Raw genomic sequence first — 10,840 nt, 5'->3', positions numbered from 1 at the left:
CTCTGGGTTGCCCTACTCTCGGTGCTGAGTAGGAGCGGATCGAATGAGGAATGGAATGATCTATCTGGGATGCTCTCCCCCCTAAGGTCTAGCCTTATCCCTTATATACCGAGATAGGTTGGGTACATGGAGGTTTGGGGAGAAGTGTCTATGGTCTACATGCGTCGGAGTCTAGGAGGGTCTTATAGCGGCACTTTGTGGACCATGGCGGTGTCGTGAAGCCGAAGAAGCCTTGGACATCATTTGGCTACTCTATTCTGACACTCTGTGTGTCAGGCTATGTCGGCTTGGACCGGCCTCCCCTAGGTGGACCTTCTAAAGTCTTCTTGGTGGCGAAGGAGGTTGGCTCTAGGGGCTGACACATGGGCTCAGGAGCTGCCCAGCCCCTAGAGGCCGAGGAGACTTGTCTTCTTATGTCACACCCTATGTGTGACCCTATCGTAGGAGCGGCCAATAAGGCCATGCCCGAAGTGCAGTGCCTAGGAGCCCCTGAGCCTCGATGGCTCGGGGCTTGTCTTCTTGCACCTAGTCCTTGGCTGTCGTCATAGGCAGGGTAGGAGCCAAAGGCCGAGCATGGGCGTATCATCGATCGGGAGCCTAAGGCTCGGGCGAGCCCCTGAGCCTTGAGGAGGGGCCAAGGCATGCCTAGGCTCAGTCAGGTCTCTTCGGTTGGGAACCATTGATCCCGAGGCTTAACATACCCATATTTTAGGATCTCGTCAGACGGTTGAAATCTTGTCCTTGCCACTATAAAAGCAAAAAAGACTGTCCTTGCTTTGGCACGACATGTGACACTATCATTCCACGCCCTATGAATGTTCTCCACAAGCGCTATGTCAACTCAATCCATAATCAAGGAGGCCAGGCTATAAATCCCCCTAGCGAGCTCATCAACCCACTAGTGGTAGCTTCTATACAAAACTTATTCTTCCAACTCTGAAGATGATCGTGTCCGAGATGCTTGAGCTCCCGGGTGTAGTCGGAGCCACTGGTAGCAACCTCGTCTTGCAACTAGAAGAATTCTTATGATAGGGAATAGTGCTAGGCTATTCCTAGGTAGATGCAAAATCAAATAGTTATCAGCTGCAGGTAGAAGAATACTTGTGACCGTTAGATGGACGACATCAGTTAGGTTACTTGGTGATTCTTCATTCTTGATTCTGCAGCATGCCCCTGGAAGGGTCGTGTTCACTCTCTTGGCACTAGTAGAGAAACGATTTTCTGTTCACACCTTTAGTCTCGGTTGTGTTTGGGTTCGGGACTAATGTGAGCATTGGTCCTAGGTCTAAATTTCACAGGCACCGAAGACCCTTTAATCCCAGTTGGTGACACCAACCGGGACTAAAAGCCATCCTTTAGTCAGTCAATGGCTTTTAGTCCCGGTTGGTGATTAAAGGTCTCCCACCTGGGACTAAAGGTCCCCCATGGGTGAATTCAAAAGGAGAGCGCTCAGGACTTTGTCACATGTGGTATGCAATTAAGTTGATGAGCAAGCTACGCATGAGGCAAGGGGTCTTGGGTTCGAATCTTACGCACCGCAATAAGAGGTCTTCAGGATTTAAACTATTTTTTAAGTTACGGGGATGGGCTTTAGTCCTGGTTGCGTTACCGTTTAGTCCTGGATCCACAGTGCCAGTTGGAAAACCGGGACTAAAGCCTGTTCCTAACTGGATTGAAGCCCATTTGTGTACTTGTGTGGGCTATCTAAAGATGTAGGCTAGGAAGCTTTGCTCTGTCTTCATCCGTCCTTGAAGCCAGGCGACTCTCATATATGGTTGAAGTGTTCCTATACCCCATAGATTTTCTTGTCCCCAACCACCCAAAATGGATAGTCAAGGGCATATTTATAGCCTTCAAACAACTAGTAGCGGTTGGGTACAAACTCTATAACATAGAAATCACATAACAATCTGAAGGTCCCACCACTACTACAGATAGTCCATCACAGCTGGTTTGTAACCCCCATCGCTGCCGGTTTTGGACCTCGATGGGGAAATGTCGACGATGATGTCCATGGTTTTTACCGCCAATTCACAACCATTTGGGATAGTATGCTAACACCGACCGGTTTGGACTGTAAGCCGGTTGTGAAAATAGAAGGATCACCACTAGGTCATAGTATGATCCAGCGACGATGATCCTATAGTCGGTGTCAGTTTACAAAATGATCCGGTGGTAATGATCTTTTGATCGCCGCTGGTGTAGATGTCAACACCAGTGGTGTTGACAGTTGCTTCACCACGGGTCAGTCGTGCAGTACGGTGGTGACTAGCGTTTGATCACATGCGGTCAGTGGCTCAATGAGGCGCTGATGAGCAATTGATCATAGGTGGTCCAATGCATACCCGTTGGTGATCATTACTTGATCACCGCCGATAGTTTGAAGTGACTTCGATGACCTTCACTGGCGGAATGATATTCCATCCATGTTTTCACAATATATTTATTATTTCACATGGACCTTAATATATATTGTATTACTTTCTTGTCTTAAGCTTGCGCTTTACTTCTTATTGTGTGCAAGTTCCTTTGTGTAGCAATGTAACTAGGATTGCTTGTTAGAGTGTGTTTATTAATAGGTTTAGTTTCCACACTAAGTACCCTTCTCCTAGTGTGATCATGAGGTTTACTATAGTTGCTTATCTCATAGGTTTGTATCAATTGTTGTGTAAATTTCCTGATAGATCCACTTGGCATGTTTATTGTGAACCTTGCTAAGAATATGATTAGTGTGATCATTTTAGTTGTAGGTACCAGCGTGCAGGTGGCTAAAATAGAATTTGCATATGCTAAGATTGTTGTTATTATATTCTTTGAGCTGAATTCATCTCACTCTTGGACCATTTTGTCCTTTCAACAGCTAGAAAGAGATGCACATACATAACTGTTGACTACACCCCCATTTCAAATTATAGCATGTTTTGATTTTTGGAGATGCATAGCTTTTATTATGCACTTAGATATAAACTATGTCCAGATACATAATAAAAATAATGTATCTAAAAAAGTCAAAACACTTTATAATTTAGAACCGAGAGAGTATTTACTTTGTCTCGTACAGTGATACAGCGCACCGGCCACCCAACTGTTCCGTTTAATTTGGATTTGAGGGATCACTGTACATGTCCCTGTTGCACACAGCGCCCTATATTATTTGTCGGCAGAGTCCCTTTCCTCAGCAAAGGGTCTATCCCACATAGATAGAGCGAGTACTTAATTATTTTGATGACTCTCCCTGTCAATAACCATAAAATTTATGTAGGCGTATGGCTGTATCTCCCATATCTTCCTTCATAGGTTGTGAGTTTCTGACTGCCATAACTTCAACGTACATGAACACTTGATCGAGCTCTCTTCACATGGGACACATTATGGCTCTGCGATGCTGAACACATTCACTTGTGTTGGCGTCCAGTCTGGGCCCAACCATTATGGCAGCAGCAGCTGCTAGCTACCCAGCTTGTGTATTCCTATTCGCTTCCGATCACGTCGTCCACTCGTCTCCTGTCGACACGATGCCTCCAGACCTCAAAAAATAATACGACCACGACGCGCCACAAACTCAATAAATCCGCGGCGATGGTACGTTCCAGCTTCCTCGTTTGGCACCTGTATCTTGTACTCTGTAGCGAGCCAGCCCCGGCCACATAGCAATCGCAGAGCCATGAGTTCTCTGTTGAAGACCAGGAGTGAAGGGAACCAAAAAAAACAGGCGTCTCCTCAGGAACAACAGCTAAAGGTACCAGTCAGAAACTCGGGTGGTTATGTTAAGAGAACCAGACGGTGAGAGTGCTTTCTTAGTATCACTTCCCAGAGATTTTGACCTCCAAAATGTAGCTAATGTTATCCGACCCGTGACTATTGCTGACATTCCGGTGGTGTGTGAATTCCCGGACGTATTTCCGGATGAGTTGCCTGGGTTACCGCCGGAGACAGATATAGAGTTCAAGATTAAATTATTACCATAAACAGCCCCTATCTCGCAAAGGCCTTATAGGATGTCACCCAATGAATTAGCTGAGCTCAAGGTGCAATTGCAGGAGCTTCTTGAAAAAGGTCTCATTCAACCTAGCTCATCGCCGTGGGGTTGTCCTGCCATATTCATGAAAAAAGAAGGATAAATCTTTGTAGATGTGTGTGGACTACCGACCCCTTAATGCGGTAACGATCAAGAATATGTATCCATTACCTCGAATTGATATCTTGTTTGATCAGCTATCAAAGGCTAAAGTGTTCTCCAAGATCGATTTGAGATCAGGGTACCACCAGATTAAGATCAGGCCGAAAGACATACCTAAGACTGATTCTCTACTTGGTTTAGTCTATATGAGTATCTTGTCATGTCTTTTGGGCTGACCAATGCTCTTGCCCATTTCATGTATCTCATGAATTCGATGTTTATGCCTGAACTTGATAAATTCACAGTGGTGTTTATTGATGACATTTTAGTTTATTCTGAGAATGCAGAAGATCATGAAGAACACCTAAGAGTTGTCTTAACAAGATTGCGAGAACATAAGTTGTATGCTAAGTTTAGCAAATGCGAATTTTGGTTAAAGAAAGTACCGTTCCTTGGTCATGTGTTATCTGAAGATGGAATTTCAGTAGATCCAGGCAAAGTGCAAGAAGTTATGGATTGGAAGGCCCCGACTTTGGTTCATGAAGTTCAGAGTTTCCTTGGATTAGCAGGTTATTACCGTCGTTTCATTCCAGACTTCTCTAAGATAGTCAAGCCCATGACCAGATTACTTCAAAAAGATGAGAAATTTATGTGGACTTCGGAGTGTGAAGCTGCTTTTCATACTTTACGGACTTTGTTGACCACTGCCCCAGTTTTAGCATAGCCCAACATAGAAAAACCATTTGATGTGTTTTGCGACGCATCTAGTACTGGTTTGGGGTGTGTGCTTATGTAAGAAGGCCGAGTCATTGCCTATGCCTCGCGTCAACTGAGGAAACATGAGGTTAATTACCCAACTCATGATTTAGAGCTAGCCGCGGTTGTTCATGCTTTGAAGATTTGGAGGCACTTTTTGCTTGGCAATGTGTGTCACATTTACACTGATCACAAGAGCCTCAAGTATATCTTCACGCAACCTGAGTTAAACATGAGACAAAGAAGATGGTTAGAGCTAATCAAAGATTACAACCCAGAGGTGCACTATCATCTAGGCAAGGCAAATGTAGTTGTAGATGCTTTGAACCGAAAGTATCATAGCAAACCATTACTGGAAGATGGCTTCAACCTACTGCATCGTGTAGTTTTACATAATCTCACTATCAGTTGCTCTCTTGATGCTAAGGTCATGGAACTCCAAAAGGCCGACGTGGGTATATTTCATATCAAGAGAAAGATGGAAGAAAATGAGACTAAACATTTTAGATTAGATTAAGAGAGGTGTACTCTGGTTTAAGGGTAGACTTGTTGTACCTAAGGATAGAGAACTTAGGAACCAAATCTTAGATGAAGCACACTCTTCTAAATTGTACATCCATCCTAGTAGTAGCCAGATGTATCAGGATTTGAAGACCCGGTTTTGGTGGACCAAGATGAAGAAAGAGACTGCTACATATGTGGCTAGGTGTGATACTTGCTGCCAAGTCAAAGCCGTTCATTTGAAGCCAGCAGGGCTACTCCAACCACTGCCTGTTCCAGGTTGGAAATGGGAAGAAATCAGCATGGATTTCATTGTTGGTCTTCCAACCACTCAGAAGGGTAACGATTCCATCTGGGCAGTTATGGACCGTCTGACGAAGTCTACACATTTTAGTCCAGTTCAGACAGTTTACCGCCCACATCAATATGAAGAGCTATATACCAACCACATAGTACAATTGCAAGGGATACCAAGAACCATTATGTCTGATAGAGGTTCATAGTTTGTAAATCATTTTTGGGAACATTTGCACAATCAGTTGGGAACCAAATTGATCCAAAGTTCTGCTTATCACCCTCAAACAGCTGGGCAAATAGAGCGAGTGAATCAGATTCTTGAAGACATGTTAAGAGCCTATGTGATATCTTCAAATGGTTCATGGGAGAAATGGCTACGTTTGGCTGAGTTCTCCTACAACAACAGCTATCAGGAAAGCATCAAGATGGCCCTATTTGAGGCTTTATATGGCCACAAGTGTAGAACTCCTCTGAATTGGGTTGAGCCAGGCAAAAGAAGGTATTATGGTATTGACTTTGTCAAAGAATCCAAAGAGCAGGTTCGGAACATTTAGCAACATATAGAAGCTGCTCAATCAAGACAGAAAAGTTATGCAGATAAGACAAGGAGTCCTCTTGTATTTGAAGTTTGTGATTACGTGTACTTAAAAGTATCACGGATGAAAAAGGTACATTGATTTGGTGTGAAGCGAAAGTTGGTGCCCTGGTATGTGGGCCCATATAAAATTATTGAGCAATGTGGACCAGTAGCTTATAGACTTCAACTACCACCAGAGATGAGCACCGTCTTCAATGTTTTCCACGTCTCTCAATTGAAGAAATGTCTTCGTGTGCCCGAAGAAGCCATTGAACCCACTGATGTCAAGATCCAATCTGATTTGACGTATGAAGAAAAACCTATCTATCGCCTCCCTTCTCTTTTGCGCGCATTAGGTTGAGTGAGCCTAGACCTAGCAGTTGGCATGATGGAGACCTGCCTCTCACCGACATTTTGCTAGAACGGCAAGAGCACCGCCATGCTCTGTGCGTCGCTGCTGCGGCATGCACATGGTCAGAGCTCACCACTGCCTCGCCAGAACCCTAATCACCCTTGTTAGCTTAGCAAGGATTCCATGAAGCAGTAGAGCACATCACCGGAGTCCGTGATGGCCGGAGAACACCGGCGTACCACCGCGCCGCCTTCGCCGTCCGCCATTGCCACTGATGAGGGTGCTCTAGTGCACCCCTGGTCTAGCGAGGGGCACCACTAGGTGCGGGGGAGTGCGGGGAGTGCAACTGTGGTGACGCTACCACCGGAGACCTCGCTATCAGCGAGCTATTGCCAGTCAAACGCCACCTCTATTCTCTATTGTTGATGCATGGCATGGCACCAGGAAGGAGAGCTCTTGGCCTGCAGCTCGAGGGCGACATGGAGAAGCCTCCTTGCCTTATGCAGCCGCTCATTGGTCTTCGGGTCTGGCATGTTGGAGATGTCCTCTAGTCGGCAGGCAGCAGGCACCATGTTGTAGGCCGCTCGAGGGAAGTGCAGGGTGCTGGGAGCCCCCAGGCAGGCATCGTCGTCGTTGGTAGGAGGCTATGTACCTTGCGACCGCGCAAAGTCCTACGTTTGGCGCTCGAGCTGTGCCTCGGTGGCCTCTAGGTCCACCTGCCGAGCTCGCAACTGATCCGCCTTCTCCTGAAGGTAGTTTGCACGGCTGCGGGGACTCATGTCCGGTGGCGTGAGCTCAGGTGCCTCATCAGCGGGAACCTCACCGTCGATGTAGTAGCACATGCACGGCGGGGTGTAGTACTCGATGTCATCGGAATCATAATCCGGTCCATTCACCGAGAGGATCTTGAGGAAGGTGCGTAGCGAGGGGACGTCAGCCCCCGTGGTGTCGGAAAGGATGGCGCTCTATGGCGCTTTTTGTGGCTGACGAGGTGCTCCAGCTCTAGCTAGAAGGACACCGCCGCATTCTGGATCCCAAAAGGGAGGTCCAGGAGGTAGTACCAGAAGCGGTCAGGCGGTGGGAGCACCTCGCTGGTGGTGATCTGGTGATGGACGTTGGCCAGCATATAGAACATCTGGTGCCGGTCCGACACGGTGGGGTACGGACCCAGACCACGCCAGATCTGCCAGGCCAGGACCTCGAGATCTGCTCCTTGGAGGCTCAATAGAGGGGGCGATGCCGGGAGCTCATTGCTCGTTGGCGTGGCCCTATCGAACGGACAAAGCTCACCGTAGCAGTCGGTGACATAGGCCAGGCTCCCAAAGTTGAGGACCTGGCCCAAAGCGAAGGTGCCGATTGCGATGAAAAACTCACCAGGGAAGCGGACACCGTCGTCTAGGGTGGTGCCACTTGCTCTGGCAACGAGGTGGGTGGCTCCGACCACCGTAGAGCCTAAATCGCACTTAACGCTGCCCCCTACCTAGCGCGCTAGCTGTCGTGGGGTCAGAACCGTGGCAAGCATTGTTGTTCGAGTCGGTGTCAGAGTACGTGTCTCTATTGGCTCGGGTGGACCCAAGAAAACAAGAATCACAGAGGGGATCCAAAATCGGTGGGTTACAACAGAGTGTAGAGAGATTTGATAGGGGGTTAGCTCGGTCATGTATTAGTGGTAGAACCAACTACACACATGCGTGTGGGAAGGAATTAGAAGAAAATGTAGTTTTTGTTATAAAAATGCATTTCTACGACATGTCATAGATAGGGATGAAAATAATTGCAAACAGTCAGATATGATATTTACTATACAAAAACAATTCCCCGTTGATTACAAATTCACCATATTTTCATTACTATGGACACGGGCCTTTGCGTCAATCTTGAATTCACCCAAGACAATATACTATTAGAAACAAAACAAAATTCTGCCCTTGATTTTTCTTGGATTAAAACTCCAACTATATTCAGCACCCCTATTCAAACATTGTAGTGCACCTATTCAAACAGTGCCTTTCTATATCATAAAAAGACTTTTCGTATTATAAAATTCATATTTACTCTTGTAGGAATTCTGTAGCTACTTTTTCTTGTGGGTTCAAATTTGTATTCTAAATACTTAAAAACTATGGAAATTCAGAAGCACATTTGATGCAAATGGATTTCATTATAGCTATTTTGTTATGGTAGAGTTAGAAAGTAATATAACTACATAACTTTCATAGAAAATAATATTGGAAGAAATGTGACAAAACTGAAGTAACGTCCTGTTTAAAATTTTGTTCCTTGTTTGAAGAATTAATGTTTTGTCCAAGTAAATCCATAACATAAGTGTGTATGTGGGAAACAATGATCATATATTTTATGACAGATTAAGAGAGAACACAAAAGACATGTGTGTTCTCATTTTATTTACTAATTAGACGCAATCATCAACATGCATGATTAATGGTGATTGGTTAATGGCAAGGAACATTATAATACCTACAAAATTTATGCAACTGTTTAATGCAAAAACTATTTTATCGAATGCTTAATATTTGAGTACATTTTTGAATGCTTGAATGCGCTATATTACAAGACTAATGGAGTACTCATCAATATAATCATAGAAGGAAAGCTCCGAGGCGAAGGCACACAGTTTTCCAAATTATGGTCAGTGGTTATCTTTCTACAAAGCTACAATTTGTGAATGTGTGAACAATTATTTGCGATATTATGCATGCGATCACAAATAAAAATTGTGGATGGAATAAGCTGAATAAATTCCCCACCTACGCTTATAAAGTTCTAGCCCAAACGTTGGGAAGACCTGAAATCCACAACTATCACCTCCAGTATAGAACCATTGGAATACGGACCAAGAAATGCTTCCCAAAAATGCTTTCAGTAAAGCACGAACCTGCAACCTAACTAATGTTAGTGCAAATACCCTAAAGAACAAATAAATTATGTCACTTACATTTTGAGTTAGAAAGGCTAAACTTTACTTTGCTACATATGCCCCTTGAGGGGTATGGAAACTATTTATAAGGTGAGCCACAACTGAGCCTGTTGGAAATAGCAGTCTATAATCAAGGATTATGACCTACAGTGAGAAGAAAAACAGTAAGTGGAGTGTCATTATGTCCACAAGTAAAAAAAGTAATTTTCAAACTTTCACTATTATAAATAAATAAATATTGTTATTAAAAATGCTTAAATGCTGAAAATAATATTTGGTTGATAAATTACCATGTACTTCTATGTTTGCTAGGATTCTTATATGGCTACATTCATAAGCCTCTACAAATATGAACCCTACAAGGCCCATGATTTGATGATACTAATGATTGATACAGTTCCATTTAACTGGCAATTAGTAACTTCACAAGGCTGATCGTCAAACGCTAAACGCTAAGCAGCTAGACATAACCTCATCTCTGGTTTGTTACCTCAGGTAGTTGATGGTGATATAATTAGTTTACAGTATGCTGATGACAGTTCACTGTTTTTAGAGGATGACACTGAAAGGGCAAAGAATCCGAAATGGTTACTTATTTGTAATGAGCATATGACTGGTATGAAACTCAATTATGACAAAAAGTGATTTGCTTACTAATTGGCTTTGAAGAGGATAGGGCAAATGAGTTTGCTAAAATCTTTTGCTGCAAGAGAGAGATTCCCCATAAAATATTTAGGTGTCTGGTGTCCCCTTACATTTCTCAAAATTGAAAACAAAACATTTGCAACCTGTGATTAGAGAATTGCTGGTTTGAAGGGTAGGTTACTGTCTTATGCAGGAAAGCTGACCCTCCTTAAAGCTTGTTTAGCTAGCATTCCCATTTACTTGTTGTCTATCATTAAGTTTCCTAGATGAATAATCCTAATATGTTCTGTTACCCAGATTCTTTTACTTCACCTTTTAGGAAAGGGGTTTTGTGGGCTGCAGAGGCTGCTTTGATGGGTACTATATGGAAGGTGGGTGATGGTAGGAGGATTCGTTTCTAGGAGGATCACTGGTTTGGTAACTCTAGCTTAGCTACTCAATTTTGGCCTTTGTATGTGAGCAATGAGCAACAAGGCAAATCCATTAGAGTGAGGTTTGGGATGGGGAGGTTTTTGAAACTTTCTTTCAGAAGAACTGTCTCAAAAAGACAGATGCATTTATGGTATCGTGGTAGAGGGTATAAGTCTCCTGAATGTACAAGATCAAATTATCTGGAGCTTCAGCTCCAATGGAAAATTTTCGGTCCAGTCTCTA

Source organism: Miscanthus floridulus, chromosome 17 (assembly GCF_019320115.1).
Source record: "Miscanthus floridulus cultivar M001 chromosome 17, ASM1932011v1, whole genome shotgun sequence".
NCBI classification, from domain to species: Eukaryota; Viridiplantae; Streptophyta; class Magnoliopsida; order Poales; family Poaceae; genus Miscanthus; species Miscanthus floridulus.
The sequence above is the reverse complement of the archived record's forward strand: the minus strand, read 5'-3'. Positions refer to the sequence as shown.